The sequence below is a fragment of the Eulemur rufifrons genome, chromosome 8, assembly GCF_041146395.1.
Source record: "Eulemur rufifrons isolate Redbay chromosome 8, OSU_ERuf_1, whole genome shotgun sequence".
NCBI lineage: Eukaryota > Metazoa > Chordata > Mammalia > Primates > Lemuridae > Eulemur > Eulemur rufifrons.
The window spans coordinates 85917576-85940114 of NC_090990.1; the positions used below are offsets into that span (position 1 = coordinate 85917576).

General features: G+C 36.0%; 1 protein-coding gene across 1 annotated transcript in view; it reads left to right on the forward strand.

Annotated features, from left to right (window-relative positions):
• RABGAP1L (RAB GTPase activating protein 1 like) overlaps window positions 1-22539 on the forward strand; it is a 654847-nt gene that overhangs the window by 377695 nt on the left and 254613 nt on the right. The window lies entirely within an intron of this gene.

A 22539-nucleotide genomic window follows, 5' to 3' on the forward strand; every position in this document is an offset into this window, starting at 1 on the left:
TTTTTGCCTGGCTAATATATTTAGCACATGGCTTGTTCCCCCCACTCCTTGTCTTTTTCTAGACCTCCAAGGAATCTAGCTTTGATTCCTGTTGTGTCCGGAAAATAATTTCCAACTCTTCAGGCTTTTCTAGTCAGCACAACCAGGGGAAAGATAGAGATGTAAGTTGCAAAACACTGGTTGACGATCTCTGCTTCTTCCCCTCCATCACTCCACTAGAATTACACTTTCCTCCCCCCAGAGTCAGCATCAGTCTCCTTACTTCATCCAAGAGGGTTATTTTAGTTCTTATTTAGATGTGTTGTGTTTAACATGTTTAACATTTGATACTGTTAAACATTCTTTCTTGACACTTTCTCCTCCTTTGCTGTCCTTATCACCATTCTCTTCTAGTTGCCATTTTCTTTCTCTCAGTCATTTGTGCAGCATTTATTTATGGTGCTCCTTGCTAGGTCCTGGGGATTTGAGTGACGAATAAAAGACACATTTCCTGCTCTCAAAGAGATTATTGTCTAACGAAGGAAATGTGCCAGTTAACAGTTTCCTGCTTTTATGCCTTATTCATGCTAGTTCTTCTGTCTGGGATTATCTACTCTTCATTGCTGTCACTCACTCTTCCTCACATACAGAAGCACTCTTTACACTCTTAGGACGATTTAAAACAGCTCAAATATTTGATGAGTAAATGCACAAATTCTTCCTTTTATCACAAGACCTACCTTCTATCTCACTCTGCCATTTTCTAGCCATGTGACTGAGTTGTAATTTAACCCTTCTGGAGGTTTTGCTTCCTCATCTTTAATGTGACATTAATTATTTCTGTGCCTCATCGGATTTCTGTGAACATTAGATGAGGTAGTAATATGTAATCAAATGCTTGATAAATTGGAAAACACTAAACAAGGTAAAGTGGTTTTGTTTCCTTTAGTGTGCTCTCTTCTCCTTCCTTATTCTCTTCCTGGCTCTTTTTCCTCCTCTCTTTTCCTTTTCTTTATGTGGCATTGTCTTTCCCCGACTCTTCCTCCCTTTCCACCAAAGAAAATCCCACCCTCAACCAACCACTATTAAAGCTACCACTGTGCTGATTTCTGTCAATATAGATTAGTTTTGCCTGTTTGAGAACTTTACCTAAATGGAGATATACAGTGAACTGTTTTGTTCCTGGCTTCTTTTGCTTAATATAAGATTTCTCAACCCTATTCACGTTTTGGGAAGGATAAATGAAGGGGGGAGGTCCTGTGTACTGTAGAATGCTTAGCAGCATCTTTGACCTCTACCCACTAGATGCCAGTGGGCAATCTTCTCTCCCAGTTGTGACAATCAGAAATGTCTTCAGACATTGCCAAGTCTCCTCTGTGGGACAAAATCACCCCAGTTGAGAACCACTGACTTAGCAAGATATTTTTTAAATTCATCCAGGTTGCTGCATGTATCGTTTTATGGCTGAATGGCCATAATATTCCACTGTATGGATATACTACTATTTGTCTACTTACTTACCTGGCAAAGGACCTTTGGGTTGTTTCTAGTATGATCAAAGCTGCTATATACATTATTGTACAGAGTTTTGGTGGATATGTGTTTATTTTTCTTTTGGATAAATATCTATGAGAGGACTACGTTATGTTTAACCCTCACCCAGTATTTTATTACAAGAATTTTCAAGCACACAAAAAGTGAAAGGATTTTTTAGTGAACATTCATATGTTCAGCATCTAGATTCTTCTTTTAATATTTTACCGTATTTCCTTCATCAAATATCTATCCAGCCCTCCATCAATCCACCTTATATTCTGATGCATTTCAAAGTAGGTTGCAGATGGCCATATAGTTGTTCAACTTTTTTTAAAAGTGCCAGTTTTCCAAAGTGATTATATAATTTTAGTCTTTGTTCTGACCCTTCTAACTATTTAGCAGCTCTATCCATAGGCTCTCCTATAGGAAGTCTTGAATTTTGCCTATTCATGCTAGGCAGGAAATAAGATCAAGTAAACTAGAAAGAAACTTCATTCCATCCCCAAATTTGTATATCTGAAAGAGCAGTCATCAGTTATAAAATGTAGAAATTTTAAGCAGGGTCTTATATATGAATTTTATATATGGGAGAATTTTGTTGAAAAAAAGAAAATGCAACAGAGATCTATTACTGGTATTTTTATTGTTAACAACCAAGAATAACAATTGCATTTTTCACTTGTTTGTTATCTACAGATGTTTGTATTTAAAAGATTTTATTTGACCACCAAAGTACTTATAAATGGTGTACTGTATTTATAAACTTTTTGCCCTATTTGTTTATGCTATTTATATTTAAGTTGGCAGCTCAACTGACACATAACTCCGTATTAAGATTGAACTAGAAGATCTCCAATGCCTTCTCTAGATTTAACATTCTATGATTTATTGACTATGTAAATTAATTCTAACCATTGATGTTGAAGATACATGTCTTCTCATGGATCTGTAAAGGTTATGTAGAAAAGTCTAGCTGTTAAATAACAGAACTACTTCCAGGAATGAAAACTGGTAAAGAATATTGCTAGTGCAAGAGCTTATATACATTTATGGTCCCCAAATACATGATTTCACAGGGTTATTGAAAATATTTTTAAAAATTGACATATGTAAAGTGCTTAGAACAGTGCCTGGCAACCTGGTGAGTGCTATGTTGAGTGTTTACTGTCACCCCCACCAACACCGCTGTGGATTCAGCAGAGGACACTATGATAAGTTGTCTTTGTCCTAAAAATAGTATACCCTCTTGCAGTTATTGGAGACAAGATAGCCAATAATCTAAACAGAAAATACATAGTTTCCTAGCAGCTATAAACTATTCTGAAGTCATTCTAAAACCAATCATTACAACCTGAGTTTAATTTGTTTAACACATAAAGAAAGCTGTTTCATAAGACTCTAAAACAGATTTATAAAATGAAAATGCCGTGGCATCAAATATTAATATTTTGCTAGCAGCAGGCAGCCCAAATGTTAATGGCCGGTATGCATTCAAAGGCCTACTTAACTGAATTTTTTTAGGACTATTTCTCAGAGCTGGAGTTAGAAATGGGCTTATAAATGAGAAATTAGCCACCCCTCTAGGGAACAGCAGTTTCTTTGAAATCCTAATTAACCATTCACACTGATCTTCTCTTCTTTCAATTGCCAACAGTTGGTTAAATGCTGAAGAAAATATTGTCTAATTGGAAACAGCTTAACTAGTGGGAACACCATTCTTTTACATGTTGAAATATAGTTGTAAAATGAAAAATAAAATAAATTTAAAAATAGTTTAATTTGCCTGTTTGAATATTTTCTTTTGTCCACTGTACTTTAAAAAAAATAACACTGTAAAACTAGGAAATCCCTTTAAAAATAAGAAATAAGTATAAGAAACATAGGCTATTTCACGTGTATATAAAGCTCCTTACTTACAATATGACTTTTAAAGTACCACTTCATTTTCTTCCACACAAAAGGTCACAAATTGAGGCAATACATTGGTAAAGAAGTTAATTTTAACAAAATATAAATAAATTGACCCATTGTAAAGTGATATCTAGAAAAGATCATTAATGTAATGGAATGAAAATATATATAGGTGAAAATTTAGTAACCCTTTATTATTATTATTTTTATTTTTATTTTTTTTAGCTACACAGTCTCCAGGGTCTTGCTCTATCACCTAGACTGGAGAGTAGTGGCCCAATCATAGCTTACTGTAACCTTAAATTCCTGGGCTCAAGTGATCCTCCTGCCTCACCTTCTCCAGTAGCTGGGACTATGGGTGCACACCACCATGCCCAGCTACTTTTTTCTTAAAATTTTTTGTAGAGACAGGGTCTTTCTTTGCTGGTTTCAAACTCCTGGCCTCAAGTGATCCTCCAACCTCAGCCTCCCAAAGTGCTGGGATTACAGGCATGAGCCACTGCATCTAACCAACCTTTTGATTGAATTTTTTTTTACAGAGATATGACATTACAACTTCTGAGATAAATTCTTCTATGTTATATTATTACTTTCTTCAAATGGATACTACAACCAATGTGCTTTTCTTAAAAAACTTATAAGAAGGATTTATAAAAGTGAGATGGTTTAGTGATAGTTAACTTTCCTGTAGACTTATTACTTTGAAATTGTTTTACTTGTGCCATATGGTTTTTATACATATACGAGGTTTTCCAATATTAACTATTGAATGAAAAAAATACAGATATACCACAATCATTTAAGTCACTCAAATTTCTAGATTTCCCAAATTCATTTTCTAAGTTCTTTTTCACATTTAGCAAACATTATACCTTCTATATGCCATGTACATTTGCATAGTTATATTTAATGTTTAAAACAGTCTTGTGAGCTGGAGAAATGTGTTTCAGGCAGAAGAAATAACATGTATATAGACAGACATGAATATAATGTAGCATGGCACATTGGATAGGATTAGAGAGTTTTTAATGCTAATTTATGGGAAGCACGTTTGGAAATTGGATGACATGTAGACTAGAATAATGGGGTCAGGGCAGTTCCTGGTGGACATTGATATGGCAAAGGAGTCCGAAAGAGTTTATTTACACTTTTTTCTTTTGTCTGGCTGGACCAATGCGGTGGCACATACCTGTAATCCTAGCACTCTGGGAGGCTGAGGCTGAAGGACTACTTGAAGTCAGGAGTTCAAGACCAGCCTGAGCAAGAGCGAGATCCCCTCTCTACAAAAAATAGAAATCTTTGCTGGGTGTGGTGACACACACCTGTAGTCCTAACTACTTGGGAGGCTGAGGCAGGAGGATGGCTTGAGTCCAGGGGTTTGAAGTTGCTGTGAGCCATTATGATGCCACTGCACTCTAGCTGGGGTACAGAGACTCTGTCTTCAAGAAAAAAAAAAAAAAAAGAAAGGAAATAATAGTCAACTTTATGGAGGCTTCTGAGGGCTGAGAGGAATGGAATATTGGAGGGTGATGGCTACACAGTATGAGGTTTATTTTGAGGGTATGGAAATGTTTTAAACCTAGACTTGTGACAAATGCAGAACTCTGTGAATATGGTAAAAAACCATTCAATTGTATGTTTTAAATTGGTGAATTTTTTAGTATGTGAATTATATCTTGGTGAATTAATTTTTAAAGCAAAAACACCCAGTTATTATAATATTTTTGGGAGAGGAAGCACAGGTCCATTAGGTACGGGCAATAGAAACAAAGGAGAAACAGTGATAGATATGAGGATAAATAATAAGAAAGAACAGATAGGTTTTTGTAACTGATTTGACACTGTCAGGAAGGAGAATGAATATATGGTAACTCCCAAATTTCTGGCTTGCAGGGCTCAATAGAGAGTGGCGCCATTCACCACAGGAGCAGTACTGTGGAAAGGAACGAATGCTTTGGGAGAAAGTGATGAGTTGTTTTTTTAGTACACTTTTTGAGGTATCTGTGGGGCAATCAGGTAGAGATACTAAGTAGGCAATTTAATATGTAGGTCTGAAGCCTAGAGATATAATTTGAGAATCATTAGTGAATGGCTTAAAGTTGAGGGCTTCTCTATGTTCAAAATCATACATGGAAAGTAAGTGTTGATTAAGAGGAAAAAGGGGGCAAGAAGACATAAGAATTTTACAGAAGAAAAGTTTTCAGCAAAGGATATTGAGAAGCTGCAAAGAAGTGAGAGGAGCCAGACTTGGTGGCACATGCCTATAGGCCCAGCTACTATGGAGGCTGAGGTTCGCAGATTGCTTGAGCCCAGCAGTTCAAATCCAGGCTGGACAGCATAGCGAGACCCCTTCTCTTTAAAAAAAGAAGAAGAGAATGGTTAGCAAGTCTCTGTCTACTTCACACAATATAAGCCCTGAAAAATATTCTTTGTGCTTGAAAATGCAGAAGTCACTGTAACCTTAAAGAGCAGTTTCAGTGGAGTGTTGAGGGTAGAATCTATAAGGAGTTAAAAGGTGGGTTTCTTTAAAGAAAGGATAGAGTTGCTTTATGAAAGATAGATTTGTTTTCCCTGATTCTTTTATGCTTTAAATGCTAGGACTTTTTTTTTTAATCCAAGCATTTCCATTCCATGGTGCTTCATTGTTTAAAAAATTACATGTGCTTTAATCCAGGTTGATTTTTCTTATCTTAATCAAAAATAGCAATGCAAACTATAGCATCTGTATTATCCACATTATTAAGATTCTCAAATTATGTAAATCTCTAACTCCATACACAAAAACGATTTATATCAGGTTCTATTTATAAAGTCAGGAAAATTCCTTTCACCAGAGCCTTAACTCTTATATTTCTGAAGTGCTTTTATCAAGAAATAGTCATTAAGGAAAAAATGACTGTTTTATTCATTGAAGATTTCGTATCATCTAGCTAAGCAGCTATACTTTGTCCTATAGTGCTTTGAGGTTCGTAGGGCTGAACACAGCCATGTTGATCACAAGTTAAGATTGTAATATCCTTGTCTCACATCCATATTTCAGAGCCCATCTTTGACAGATCTCATAATTCCCTAAAAAATTCCTTTCCAAGGGAGTCAGATGCTCTCTGCTTTTCTGCCCATCTGTATCTCCTAGGAAATTAGAAGTTTCAGGGCTCCTTGAAATTCTAGTGTGTTCTAAGGTCATGGTGTTCAAACTTTTTACCCTTCCCATATATATGTTTGCCTGTCAGTCAGAAGCAAAAGTTTTCAGAAATAATTCTATGAGATGCACTGTGGTATTAACTATTTCTTTTTTCTTTTAATTCTGATTATGACCAGTATGCTGAGTAGTAGGTCATAATCATTACTCAGTAATAGAGTTTTTTGTTTTTGTGTATGTGCGGGGTTTGTTTGGTTTTTTTTTTTTTTTTGAGACAGGATCTCACTCTGTTGCCCAGGTTGGAGTACAGTGGTGCTATCATAGGTCACTGTAACCTTGAACTCCTGGGCTCAAGCCATCCTCCCACTTCAGCCTCCCAAGTAGCTAGGACTACAGGTGTGTGCCACTATACTCAGCTAATTTTTTTTTTTTTCATAGACACAGGGTATCACTGTGTTGCCCAAGCCTATCTTGAACTCCTGGGTTCAAGGGATCCTCCCTCTTCAGCCTCCCAAAGTGCTGGGATTACAAGGATGAGCCACCGCACCCAGCCAGCAATGGAGACTTAAATTGCCTACAGCTCAGGGAGGAGCTCCAGGGATGGCCATATATTTGCTAACTTCCAGTCTGTTTACCATGACACTGTCTTAGAAGTTTTGGGTATGATCTGGCTTCCTGGTAGCATCAGAAGGCTCTAGGAGTTGACCAACTTCCAGGTTCTAGAATTATGTCCTTGTGCTATAGAGAAAAAGCAAAAGAATTTTAGGATCAATAATATGAGTTGAATGCTTACTATGTGTCAGGTCCTATGATTGATATAGATAACATCTGATCTTAAAACAATATTTGAAAATTAGAATTATCCTCACCATTTTGGAGGGGTAGTAGGAGGAATGAAGAAACAAAGCTTGGAGACATTAACTGAGTTGTCTGAGAATATATAGTATGTAGGTGGCTTTAAAGCCCAATTTTTTTTTGCTACCATATGCTTTCTGAAAAGGGCATTCCATTGTGAAGGGTCATCGTTAGTGCTCTTGTTTATTGTGCCTGAAGAAGTTTGAGAGACCTGGAACAATTTAAAAGCCCCAAACTGAACTTGGATTTCCCAGCCTTTAAGCATTCTCACTGCTTAAACGGAGAACTCAGGCAATGTCAACATAATCAGGTCACTGCCCTCTCAATACAGGATTAAATTAAATTGCTTCCATAAGTTTTGGCAGTCCCTAGAGCAAAAGTTGAGATCTACATGATCGTATGTGGAGTTCTCTGAAGCCAAAGTCTTTAGAAAATGTTTAAGATCATGCCCCTCTTTGTGCTTTTTACTGGTGTTTCTCTATTAGCCTAGGGTGACAGGATAAATCCTTGTTTATATCCCATATGGAAGCACAGCTAAGAAGTATCATTCTTGGTGATGGGCTTGGCTACTTCATAAGAAACCTGGGCATCATAGAAGGCAGCTGGAAGAAACAAGGACATAAGCAGTTTTTCTCTGTAATGTTTAGTCATACGGCCAATAAACTTACACTCTTGGAGGCAGGTTTTAAGAACCTAATTTCCATCCTTCTCTCCTCCTACATTTTTACTCTCCCACTCAAAAAATGTTTTTTTATCCCCCTGCAGAGAGAAAAGTTTGTGAGAAAGGGATTGAAGATATACAGTGTAGCTTTTGTGTTAAAATCCAGGCCTGCACTGCCCAATATAGTAGCCGCTAGCCACATGTATTATCGAGCACTTGAAATGTGGCAAATCAGAATTAACAAGTGATGTAAGTGTAAAAAATTTCATACTAGATTTGAAAGATTTAATATGAAAAAGAGAATTTAAAATATTTTGTTTATAGCTTTTAATACTGATTACATGTTGAGATGAAAATATGTCAGATGCATTGGGTTAAAGAAAATGTTTATAAGATTAATTTCTCTTGTTTCTTTTTACTTAATGTGGCTACAAGAAAAGTTTAAATTACTTATTTGGCTTTTATTTGTGGCTTGTATTGTATTTATTTTGGACAGTATTGATTCTAGATCAATACTGTAGCAGCCCCACACTGCCTAGCTTTGGAACATGGCCCATTATCTAATTTTAGGATTCCCCTCCCCCAAAGAGGACCCAATTTTGCCTATTCTTTTCTTCTGTGTCCTGTCTACACCCTTGCCCCAGCTTGCCCCAGCTTGCCCCAGCTTGAAAGAGTATTTGGTGCTTCACTGGATAGGTAGGGCACATAAAAATAAATAAGGTTTGCCCCAGTTGAAGGTTAGGACAGATGGTCTCGGATGGGGTGGAGACACCAGCCTGGTGGGGCCCAGAGGCAAAGGATTTGCTGAGTGTACTTCATGAAGAAAGTTTAAGGAAGTTTAACAAAGTTCAGAATTTTCCCATTATGACTACTTATGTGTTGTTTTTTTTTTTTGTTTGTTTGAAATACCAAATTTTTCCAAGACAATTCTACTTATTTTTCATTTCCCCTGTTTTGCTCATTCCCTAAGCACATACTTAGTCTGTTTGGTTTACCTCCTAAGACCACCCTCCCTTGGTGAATCTGGCCCTGAGGGTTGGAATGGGAGATTGTCAATTCCTGAGCCTTAGGAGCTACGCTCCTTCTGTGGTTGGTTGGTTGCAGCAAAATGATAGAAGTTACTGATGAAAATTGTTTCAAAGGAAGTAGTCTATCATGTGTATGTGTGTATGTGTATGCATGTACATTAAAGAAGTTTCTACTTAAATTGTTTTCACTTTAAAATTCTCTAATTGAAAGAATACGAGAAGAAAAATCACATTTATCAATTAAATAACTTATAATTTAATCAAAGAAAGACTAATAATTTGTTCAAATGTACACCATTATAATCAGATACTATAGTGCCTACTAGTTTATGAAATTTCATTAAAAATTTAAAACTCTTCAGAAAAATAAGAATGTTCAAGTTGTGGATTTTAACATTTATTTTCTTAAAAAATTTTTTTAATTAAAAAAACTATTTACAATATGCAGCCATGGGTTTTTATTTTTCCTGAATTGGCAGTTGTTTATAAAGGTCACTTGTCCCTAGTCCACCACACCCAGTAAGTCTTTCAAATTGTGCCCTGATACTACTTCTCATCAATATTTGCAATGTAAATACCAGAGAAATAAATTGTCCTTTGATAAGGCATAACACAGTACTAAAATCTCAAGTGTAGGTTTATGTCATTATGCTAATTTTGAAGCTGCTTTCTTCTGTGACCAGAAAATTTTTCAGATGTTAACTGATTGATCTTCATTTGGCATTTGATCAGAGGAGAGATAGTGTTGAAGCATCTTTGTGATTTATTCTCTGAGAAGAATCTTTATCTGTTCACTGCTTTTGTGTCTTTAGGGACCTTAGACCAGTCTGCTATATCTTAATTTGATCTTGCCTTCCCGGTCATCAATTCAGCTTTTCTGTGCCTCACAGTCTTGGTATTCTCACTAATGATGATGTCTGTCCATTATTATCTAGATGTCCTCATTTTCCTCTCAGTCTTTTATAGTCTAGATCACATCTTTCTTACTCTATTTATAACAGTATCTGTAGCTTTTAACTAGCATTTGCTTATTTTTATTAAGTAAATTTAACACAGCTAGCTTGCAAAGTCAAATGTAACTAGTTTATATCAAATATGGTGCCTTTCAGACCAAAATATTTAAAAGCTGTTTAAACAACAATAAAACCATGTGTGAAAATACTCAGGAATTGCTTTTTCCTACATTGCGATGTTGTTATGGTAATCTGGGTAGGACTGCCAGATTTAGCAAATAAAAATACAGGTTGTCCACTTAAATTTCAATTTCAGATAATCAACAGCTAATTTTTCAATATAAGTATATCCCATGCAATATTACATCCCATGCAGGGTAACTGGGCCTTCTGTGTTTTATCTGGCAATCCTAAAGCTAGGACAAAACAGAGTAGCTTTTAACCCTTATGGAATTATAAAATTATAAGATAATTAAAGTTCACATTATAGTTGAACACATTGAATTGAATGTATTTTCTTCACAGGGCACTGATTCTTGTAGTAGTTGCCCTGCTGAAGTCCTTCAGTGAAATACAAATAAAAAGCTAACAAGAATTCTCCTACTCATGAAATATTGTTGTGCTTGCCCCCTCACATCATCCCTTTTCCCCATTCACTTTGCTGAAGTTTCCTTGATTCTTTTTATGGGCGGTGGTCCAATGGTGTTGTAATACCTGCTCTCAGAGGCTAAAGCCAAACCACTCCTTTGCCCACTTACCCTGCCCTTCTCCACCTCTCCCTAACTTTCAGGGGTTGCAGACATTCCCCTAGTGGCAAAAGTAGAGGAATCTTCTTGGCTGACACTCAGGATCACAATGCTGCATCTTTGTTGTTTAAACAATCAAAACCAGCCACCACTCCTTTCCTCTCCCTGTGACTCTCAAATTTGCTGCATTTGTGAAAGATTTTCTGATTTACACCATCATGGTTTTATTTTAGGGTTGCATCATTTACAGTATGATATTGAACACAGTATCACAGCCATTATCAGCAAGAAATTCTAAGTTGGAAGAGCGCTGTTTTCAGTGACTACTTAGACAATTGCAGCACTACACCATCTTCATAAAGCATTTCAGCTTAGGCTGAATTGAATATAGATTGAAGGAAAATGTGTGCTTTATAAATCTGAGTAAAGGCTACTTTGATCCTTCTTTCCTTTATGTCAGGAAGATAGTGTTGTGAACTGAGGTGTGAAGACTTGCTCCAAAGCTACCTCCAAGTAACCTCTGTCTAAATAGGGTTGTGAACAATGAGACCATCTGTCTCTTGTGGGTGAAAATGTTGTGAATTATGACATTGGCTATGGCAGTTGTCCCAAGATAACATTCTGCCTTTTTGATGGTTTTATAAACCCTGTTCCCAGGGAGTCAGCTCAAAGCATTTCACATGGCAGATGTAAGTGCCCAACAAAGGACAATTTGCCCCAACCTAGCTTTCCTTTGTGGCTCAGTATGAGGCATGACTCACCTTCCACTTAAGCAGCAACTTAACCTCTTTCTTTATTCTCTGCCTTTTTGCCTTGGTTCACCATTTTCTTCTTTCTTCTATCACAGATAGACTCACTTACTCAATAAATATTTGTTCAATATATATTCAACATATATAGTCCCTACTATGTATAGGGTACCAGATGTGTTATTATAAGGTGCTAGTGGCCAAGAGCTTATCTTTCAGTTAGTGGAAGTAAGATATGTCTTAGCCCAAGACAATATGTAATAATTTTTATGTAAGTATTGTAAGAAGGTATCTTCATATGGGATCATTAGGAAAGTACTATGGAAGGTATCCGATGAGCCTTTGTAAATGAACAGGATTTTTCAGTAGGGGAAAATGTGGGAAGTAGGGCCATCTGGGCAGAGGAAATTGCACAAGAGCATTGAAGCTTAAAAGAACAGTACAACTTTGAAGAATGGGATGTGATTTGGGTGGAATGGAGTAAGGATTTTTTTTTTTCTATTTGAGGGTAACAAGTGGGACCATATTGAACATGGATTTGAATGCTACATCTGAACAAAACAGTGCTTTAGGTAGATTAACCTAAAAGTACTGTACAGGCTGATTGAAGAAGAGAAAATTTAGGAATTTGATGATCTATAGGCTGTTGAAATAGTCTAGGCATAAAGTGACAATGTCCTGAATGAAGTGGTGGTGCCAGAAAAGGACCCATGGTCTAGCTGACCCAGACAATGGTTGATTTGTCTAAAGAATAAAGTTTTCGTATTGTGAGCTACTTAACACTTACACCTAATTATCTGACAATGTAAGAATAGTTTTGTATGCATAGCTTGCTACCAACCACTTAAAATTTTGGAAAAATGGGAGCACTTTTATTTGTAGAACCAGGTGTAAATAAAAAATCAGGGCCAAATTCCTGGAAAGAAACCTTCTTTCAGCCCCTGGACCAAGTCTAAGTGCCTTTCACAAATGGCAACTTAATACTTCAAGAATAAGTGGAAGTACTTTTAAATTTCTTAATATTTATGGCAATTGCATTTCTTTCCCTTTATTAGAAACTCAGACTTTAAAATTTTTCTCTTAGCTCCTCTGTCTATTAGGAAAAAAATTACATAAAAATCTGTGACCCACATGGCATATAAATCAAAAGCAAATGCATATATTGATGAAAGGGGTGGAGGGGAATTTCAAAAGTGTAAAAGACCTTAACTATAAACTATTTCTATCTCTGAATGGTGCTAATACCAACAAAGAACCTGAGCCTATTATATACTGTAATCCAGAGATACACTGAATAGGAAATTTCTGATTCTTGTCTAACCTTGAAATCAATCTACTACTTCAAGCTATTTTACTGAGAAAACTTTAACATGCAAACTATGAAAGATACTTGAGATTTCTAAAACATCAGATTTAACATAATTTGCTTCTAGCAGGGTTTTGCACACATTAATTATGTGATTCATGCCTTGTCACTTTAAGGTAATAAGACTGATTTTAAGGCCGGGCGCGGTGGCTCATGCCTGTAATCCTAGCACTCTGGGAGGCCGAGGTGGGCGGATCGTTTGAGCTCAGGAGTTCGAGACCAGCCTGAGCAAGAGCGAGACCCCATCTCTACTAAAAATAGAAAGAAATTATATGGACAGCTAAAAAATATATATAGAAAAAATTAGCCGGGCATGGTGGTGCATGCCTGTAGTCCCAGCCACTCGGGAGGCTGAGACAGGAGGATCGCTTGAGCTCAGGAGTTTGAGGTTGCTGTGAGCTAGGCTGACGCCACGGCACTCACTCTAGCCTGGGCAACAGAGTGAGACTCTGTCTCAAAAAAAAAAAAAAAAAAAAAAAAAAAAAGACTGATTTTAAAATAATGCAGCATCTGAATTATCTTTATATTTTTTATTGCTTTTCATATAAAAGGAAGTAAAACTGAACAAGAAAATCCCAAACAGCTTTTTGATTATTTTGGATGAATCCAATAGTGGTAGGATTTCTAATTTCTGTTTTAAGATGGAGATCCACTTTGTTTTTTTCTGTCATTTATATGATATCTAAAATTATTTGCTGTGTCATCTTGATACTAGAAATAAAGACTTTTTAGTATGCATTTTGCTGTGAAATTTTGGTTTGGAAGTCTATGAGTCCTTTGCATTATCTTTTGTTTTGTTGTAAATTATTTCCTTTTGTTACTGCTTTTGACTAAATGATGTTGGAAGAGAATTTAAAACTCAAAGCAAAAATTATAAAACTTGAGTCTGTCCATCACGAGGAATAGATGCTTAATATACCTGTTTCCCTTATTATGATTTATTAGCACTCACTTACTCACTGCCTACTAAAGTCTCAGGCACCAGCGAAACAAAGATAAATAAGAATTGATCATGGTCCACCTAGAGGTGGCCATCAATGGAGGTGTTCAGACATGGATACCAGTTAAAGAAAATAGCAGAGTAGAAGCCCAGAGGGCCAATTGATTAAGGGAGGAAAAAGGAGACAAGACTTCAACAATAACTCTTTGTGTGTCAGCTCAGAGATGGCAGTAGAAGTTCACCCCACTGAGATTGAGAATAAAAAAGACATTCGATTATGTGGGAAATTCTGAACTGAGTTTTTGACTTAAATTTTAAATGTGAAATGATAGGTCTGTTAGACTAGTATTTCCCAAGAAACAGTTTGTGGATTTTTTCTGGTGGCTACATAGATACTTGTTAAAATACAGATTGCCTGGAAGTGCTATAGAGATTTTGATAGATTGAATCTAGGAATATGTGTTCTGAAATAGCTTCTCAGGTGATTCTGATAATCAGAATTTACTTTAGTAAAGATCCAGGAGAGAGAAGACAGATGGTAGTTGGAATCACAGTAATCAATAAGATTACCCAGCGAAATCATGGAGAGTGAGCAAAACACAAGACAAGAAGTAAGCAGATGAAGAAACAGTAAAGAAAATAAAAAGGAATATACTGTGTCCAGGAACTAGGATGTGTATTGCCCTAGTCTCCCAACTCTTAGAATGGTAATCCTCATTTCTGAATCCAGATGGAGAAAAAGAGTGTAGAATAAAAATCTGTAGACTTCTACTTGTTATTTGGCTTTATTCCAAAAAGGATTAATCAAGTTTCAAATCTGCCCTATCTCAGAAAAAATTTCTTCTATTTATGGAGGAAGTATAATCACAAAGTCTTTAGGAGAAACAGAAATTAACCATCTTGAACTGAATAGTGAAGAAAGTATCAGAAAAGAAAGCTGTAATATTAACCAGAATTTGTAAACAAAAAAATGCTCCACTGTACACTTACTAGATGGAATTAGGATATTTAATTTATTGAAATGACCTTTATAATTGAGAACTAGAACTATTACAGTCTCTCAGGAATAAATCCTTCTATTCTTAGCCATTCTTATTTCTTTTGTTATTAATGGTGTTGTGATCAGTGCATCTTCTACTCCTAGGTGGCTAAAAACTTGTGTTAATGGAAACATGTACTGTCATAAAAAGGAAAAAAATGGTAATTGTATAACCTGACTTGTTTAAAAAATTAATCGCCTTTTTCAAAACTCATACTCCATGATAGAATAACTTTGGCTGGGTGCAGTGGCTCATACCTATAATCCTAGCACTTTGGGAGGCCAAGGTAGGAGGATCACTTGAGCCCAGGAGTTTGAGACCAGCCTGGGCAACATTGCAAGACCCCCATCGCTACAAAAAAATTTAAAAATGAGCTAGACATGGTGGTTCATGCCTGTAGTCATAGATACTCAGGAGGCTGAGGCAGGAGAATCACCGGAGCCCAAGAGTTTGAAGTTACAGTGAGCTGTGATCACTCCACTGCACTCTAGCCTGAGTAAGAGAGTGAGCCCTGTCTCTAGAAATAAAAAAGAAAAGAAGGAAAAGAAATAAAAAGAAAAGATAAGAAGGGAGGGAGGGAGGAAGGAAAGAAAGAAGGAAGGAAAGAAAGAAAGAGAAAGAAAGAGGGATAGGTGTGCAGTTCTTGTTCAATTTTTTTCTTTAAATGGCTGAGTGAGACTGGAATGTACTCACTCTCCTTTGAAGTTCCAGCTATCCCTTTATGCAAGTCAACTACAAGATCATTTCAGTAGTTATGTGATCTACTTTTCATTTAGTATTCTTCATTTCACTGATCAGTGGTAGATTTTTCAAGGACTCAGTGAACAATGGTCAATAGTTGTTATAAGATGTTTAGCTTTGGAAGTACTGCATTAAAGGTAGTTTTTTAAAAGTCTTCTAAATTAACACCGTGTAACTTGTTCCTTTATGAATTTCCTTCTGCAGTCAATTAGAGTCATATCTCCTGGGCATGCCAAGTGGTTTCCTGCTTTGGAGGCTCTGCTCACACCACCTTGCTGTCAATGTCAATGTATTCATTTGCTTATGAGGTTTGGGTTTTGTTGAGCCCATCCTGTCTACAGTGCTCAGCCCAGTCCCCATCTCCTGAGGAAGGCCACTTTCACCACTTGAACCCTTGTGCAATCACTTTTTCCACTGAATTGCTGTAGCTAACATTGCCCTTATAATTTATTTGGCTGTTAGCATGTCTTTCTTTCCATTGATATTTATACCTATATCTTGTCTTTACAGGTTGATCTTAATCCTCTTGCTATTTGGGGACATTATGGACTATGTCCTATGCCTTTTTGATACCCCTGATCCTATTATTTTTTTTTTCTTTTTTTTTTTGAGACAGAGTCTCACTCTGTTGCCCAGGCTAGAGTGAGTGCCGTGGCATCAGCCTAGCTCACAGCAACCTCAAACTCCTGAGCTCAAGCGATCCTCCTGTCTCAGCCTCCCGAGTAGCTGGGACTACAGGCATGCGCCACCATGCCCGGCTAATTTTTTCTATATATATTTTTAGCTGTCCATATAATTTCTTTCTATTTTTAGTAGAGATGGGGTCTCGCTCTTGCTCAGGCTGGTCTCGAACTCCTGAGCTCAAACGATCCGCCCACCTCGGCCTCCCAGAGTGCTAGGATTACAGGCGTGAGCCACCACGCCCGGCCCCCCGATCCTATTATTAATATAATATCTTACATGTAACAATGGCTAAATAAATGTTAGAATGGTAATCGTTTTCAGATAGATGTGCAACTAAGAGCATATTATTCAAATATATGAATTAAAGTATCTTATAAAAATGATGTGAATTATATTAATACTTATAAATTTCTGAGGTAATGTTAATCCAGGAAAATATTGGAGTCATTTTTTGCAATTTATTGAAGAGATCTATGAATATAAAAGTCAGCAAAATGCTGGAAAATTTCAAGAGAAGTATTGCCATTCTACTCCCACTTCAAGACCTTTGCATGTGCTTTCCCCTCTAATACTCTTTCTCTAAATGTTGTACTCTCATTCAGAGAGGCAAAACCACCCTATCTAAAATATCAGCTCTTTCCTCACTATTTCTTTATCTTATTTTATATTTTATAGTACTTTTCACTAACCAACCCATTGTATAGTTCTTTGTTTAATGTCTTTCTCCTCTACTACTAGAATATAAGCTCCATAGGGGCAGAGACTTTTTCTTGCTAACAGTTATATCTTCTACATCTAGAATAGTGCCTGATTCTTAGTAAGTGCTCAGAAATACTTTTGAATGAATTTGTACTGTACATCAAATAGAAAGCTCAATTTTTTGTATACATTCAGTTTAAGAAAATGTAACTGAGCATGAAGAGTTTCAAAGAGAAGCATCTGAAGTAATTGAAGGAGTGGTAGAATGTTTTCTAAAATTATTTAAAATTATCCAGCTTATAAAAACAATTTCTGGATACCCACATGGTAAAAGTTAGCAAAATTATAAAATGTAATAATAAAGTTAAAATAGGCATGTTTATCAAATCCTGGTTTTATCAGAGGCATTCCTTAAAGTTTTCTGGAAAAATCAAAGAATATTATTTTTACATAGTGGGTAATAAATATGGAACTCTTTCATTAAAAGTTTTATATATTTCAAAAGAGTTTAAAAGGTGGTTTTGCTAAAAATTATAATTAAGAATTTAATAAACAGTACAAAGTTAGAAATATTTCTAACTTTGGAAAATAACACCATGGATTTCCACTGTTTTGCTTCATCCTAACAGGAGTTGCAGGGCTTATTATTGTTGATATGAGTTCCAAGACTGTCAGGTACCCCAGTTGAACCTTAATTTTGGAACAATGAGCTGTCAGTAACCCTGGGAATGAAGGCATATCCAGATATGGACATAGGAGTATTTGGTAGGTGTATTTGGAGTCTAAAAGTAACCCTAGATATTCAACATAGAGAGTCATCTGACCTAAAACAGCATAGGAACTCAGGGAAACCCAAGCTATGCCCATAGGCTTCAGTGCCTCCTCATCTTTTAGTCCTAAAGGAATGCTTTCTTCTAGTCAAATATTTCCCACTCCCATCCCAGCACTTCCTTCAGGAACAAGATACCCATCATGATTATTGGCTGGTCTATAAATTCACTTCCTCCTCTTCCTTCTCCCTGCTACCTTTAATTCTCATTGTTGTCACTTTCCCTGAAGAGATTTCTTTCTACTTGAAGCCAGAACATGGCTTGTATTTTTGACCTTTGTGTCAAACTTTGATTCTGAGGCATTTGGCACGTGTGTGTGCAGTGCCTGGGAAGCAGCTTGCTCACAACATGGTTAGTAGAGGTTTATTTCTTTGCTTCTGTATTATCCCACTTGCGTTAAGACTTCTCCCCTATATCCAAGGAACAAAGGCTGGTAATGATCCAGTCTTTTTGTGCTACTGTTTCTAGTTCATGATTTTAGTAGCCTGATTGAAACTAGAATATATTTTTATATTTTCTCCTTTGATCTCTGCCGCTTTGGAATTTTGTCAAACATCAAGGCAAATAAATCAGACCCACTACTGCAAACCCATCTGCTTTCAGGGACATGTTAGCACACCACTTTGTAATGTTTTGCCATCCAACATAGAACTAAAGGAGTATCCTTGTGGAGTAAGAATAGAAGGCACGTTCTAAGGTCAAAAGTTTTTCAGCTCTGAGTCATTTATCTGCTGACTGATTGTAGCTAGGGATGGTCTACCTTGTCATTTTTAATGACACTAACAGATTGGCATGGTACTTATAAAGTTGAAATGATTTTGTGGTAAATGTAAAGTAAAAATGCATCTTATACTTTGTACTTGACAATAGGGATTAATAAGAAAAGATGCCGTCATTGTTTTTAAAATATGGCAAATCAGGGTATAGACAAGGTAGCTCATTTGTCAGGATATTACTCTTACACTTGTGCTGCTGCTAAGGTTACATATGAAAACAGTCATCCTCACTAAAATAACTTTCTAGCTGTTGACAGCCCAGAAATTGTTTCGTAAAAAAATAATAGGCTATGGTCATCCAAGTCTGTCTTCCTAATACTTGTTGACACTTGCGTGCTGCATTCAATTCTTTCTCACAACAAGTAAGTCAGAGATGATTCTCTTGAAATAGAAATTAAGAGAATTGTAAACATGTCAGGGTATGTAGGTTATACTGGAAGAACAGCTTATGTAATACTCTTGATAGCAGCCTCTAAATTGAACACACATTAAAATGATCAAAAGTTGATCAAGCTGTTTACCTCCTGGAATTGGTTTTAAACTGATTTTCAACAAGCTAAATTATATTCTCTGTTGGACCTAGTGAATTTTATTCACTAGGGATTGATGTCTTTTTTGAGGAGAAGTTTAGTCTTATGACTTAATGGTTTAGAAATTAAAGGGAATCCTTGAGATTTAGTTTCTGTGTGGTGGTAGTGTCAGGGTTGTGGGGTAGAAGACATAAAACTGAACTTCTCAGACTTTATCACAAACCTCTCGCTACTCTGTGGGCTGAGTCAGCTTTGTGCATGGCCCAGCCTGACTAAGGCAGGAGAAAGGAAGTTCTCAAGGACTTTGCCTATAAGTTACATTTTGGTGTTGATGGTCCAGAAGAGAGGCATGCACTTGTGACAGTGGTATTCGTCCTTTCTGTAACCATGACTTCAACCCTTCTCTGATCCTTAGAAGCTAAATTCTAAAGTAATAATTGAAATGATGACTGCTGTGGCACATTGAACTTCTTACTCTACCTTGTCCTTCCTTTCCTTCCTCTATCTTTCTCTATTGTATAGGTTATATGCAAAGCTGGGGCCAGAGTGTGTATCAGCTGATAAAAACAGTACTTTATCCACTTTTTCTTTTACTAATGGATTGCTAGAAACAAGGATAATTTGGGACACTAAGATGCATAATAGGAAATTAAACAGGGTGCATATGCTTTAATACACCCTCATGCTGTAAATCTCTAGGGGAATATGTTTCATAATCATAATGTTTATGATACCTCCCAAAACAGTTGTTTATTATTTAGAGTGTGTAAATACAGAAGTTGTCTAAAATATATATGCACCAAAAAACTTAAACAGTTAAGTAATTATTCTTAAGGGAAGGGGGAATAATTATTAATAATGATATTTACTTATTTAATGAGTATTAAATTTATCCTAGCCAACGTGCTAAGAACTTTCATACATTATTTTATTCTAAATAACATTGTGAATTTGGTATTATCACCCTATTTTACAGATGAGAAACTAATGATTAGCAAGATTAAATAACTTGTTTGAGATCCTATAGGTATTCAGTGAGGCAAGCAGAAATAGAATCAATGAATTTGGCTCCAAAGCTACTAAAACATCATCTTGGACTCTGAGGAGCAGAATAGGAGATGCATCTGCTAAGTAAATTGTGGGGCAAGTTGTGAGTCCAGACATTGGTGAAGTAGCTGCCCAGGAAGGAATGACTTCTTCCCTCTTCTCATCCTGGAGACAGTTGGCAGAACTTAGGGAGTCCCTGCTTATGGGAGCCTTCAAAGAAAATGACCTCACATCAGTTTTGGTTATGGTATTAAAAATAAAGTGTTTTCACATGAAACTCTTTCACTCCAGATATTTAGATGATGAATTATTCGGACTCTTTTTGACCTTCCTCACTGTTCATTTTATTTCTTATAAAAATTGACCACTACAATTGGAGTTAAGTCTAAAAATAAAGGAATTAATATTGAAGAGAAAAATTGTTTAGGCTTCCTTTTGGAAACCGTTATATTTCGTGACTCTGACTCAAATATTTGTGGAATGAGTGAGTGAGTGAATTTGGAGGATTATGTGCAAATCCTAAAATATGTACTGTTTCTGCTCTCAACTATTCTAGGTAATTGGGAGGTGGATTAACTTTAGCTTTTGTTTCAAAAACACAATTATTTCTTTTAATTTTCACTAGTCTAGTACACAATTTCATTCCTATTAGTCTGTTTATAAAAGTGTATTATACCTCTTGACCTTTATTCATATGAAAGGAGTCAGTGAACAAGGTAGCAAAATAACTTATTTAGTCTATAAAATGAAATTCCAGAAATTATTCCCTAACCAACTGAGAGCAATATATAAGAAGAAAACTCTACGAACATACATGTATGTAGAAAGCATTTAAAAGTAATCCTAGGAAGGGAAATTTTATTAAGTAAGGAAAAGTTGGTGATTCTATTTTCATTTGATTTTGCTCCTTTAGTTCTTAAACAAGGAAGATCACGTAGCATAGAAAAAAATTACTCAGTATTATGCAAATTTACTTCCTAGAAATTTTTGATCAATTTTTCTTTTCCTGAATCAAACTACTGGTACCATTTAAATGCAGCATGATGCTAAATGTGTAAGCTATTTCTAGGAAATATAGTCCAGTGAATTCTCTCTCTTAAGGTCCTGAAAAGTATAAAAAGAGTTACCCTGTGGGTGACTGGGCACGTTTGCCCCCTGAAATAGTTCAGCAATGGCAACAGTAACGGTTTCATTGGTCATCTTTCAAGTAGTTTGTGCGTGACAACTTTGGTCTACCTGGTTACCAGATTTTTATACTTAATACTCCAGACCAGATAAAACAAACATTTCATAATGTATCTCTTTATATATTACCTTTAAACTTATCTTTGTTCTGTATCCCCACCCTACCCCCAATGTCTTTATCATGAGAAACTGCATTTACCTTGACAAATATAAACTTTCCTTTTATGGGAAAGTTAGGTATCCTTTTTGAAAGTTAAGTATCCTTTTACCTAAGTTATAGTGCCTTTTTTTTTTTTAAAGGATCTATTTTAATTCAGTTTTAGCATTCCATTTCTGTAAGCCATCAGAATTTCCTCGGGATTGATTTGTAGTATGTCCGGTGTTTACTAGCAAATTTGGAACTTTTCAGTTTGCTTCCTTTCTTTCTCTACATGATATGAGATCTAATTACCACCCAGCATGAAATAGCAGCTAAAATGAAAAAGACAGCAAGAGAAGGTACTGGCTTAACTTAGAGCTAATCAACTACCCCCTTCTTCTTGTATCCTTCTCAGCTGTGAGGAGAAAGGGAAATAGCACTCATTAAAGTAACTCATATATTAAACATTTTTTCCTTTCTTGATTTGAGACCGAAAGAGGGGATTTGTTCAAATCTTTATGAAAACAAGACATTAAACAATGCTTTTAATTTACAATTAGTAATCTTGGATGCCTCTTTGAATTGTACGAAATATTTTCACCATCAGGGTTGCTAGAAGTAGGTCCCATCTTATTTTCTTGACATTAAAACAGATAAACATTTCCAGGAATAAAATAAAATCAAGTGGATGATTAATCATTTTTTATAAGGCTTAGCATTTTTAGCTTTTGGTACCTGAATCTGTCTAAAAAAAAATCTCTAGGTTTATCTTTAAAGCATATGTCATCTTAATATAATAGCTTGTAAGCTTTTTGTTTTGTGGAGTGGGTGAGTTGTGTAATTGACCTGGGGGGGGGAGATTGATAATATTTTTACTTTTTAAATGACTGTGGTCTGAGTTTTTAAATATCAGATTGTCAAATTAAAAAATTAAATAGTATGTGGTATTGGGTAGGTGTGGAGATACACATACTCTGCTATTGTTTGGAGTATGTATTGGTACAA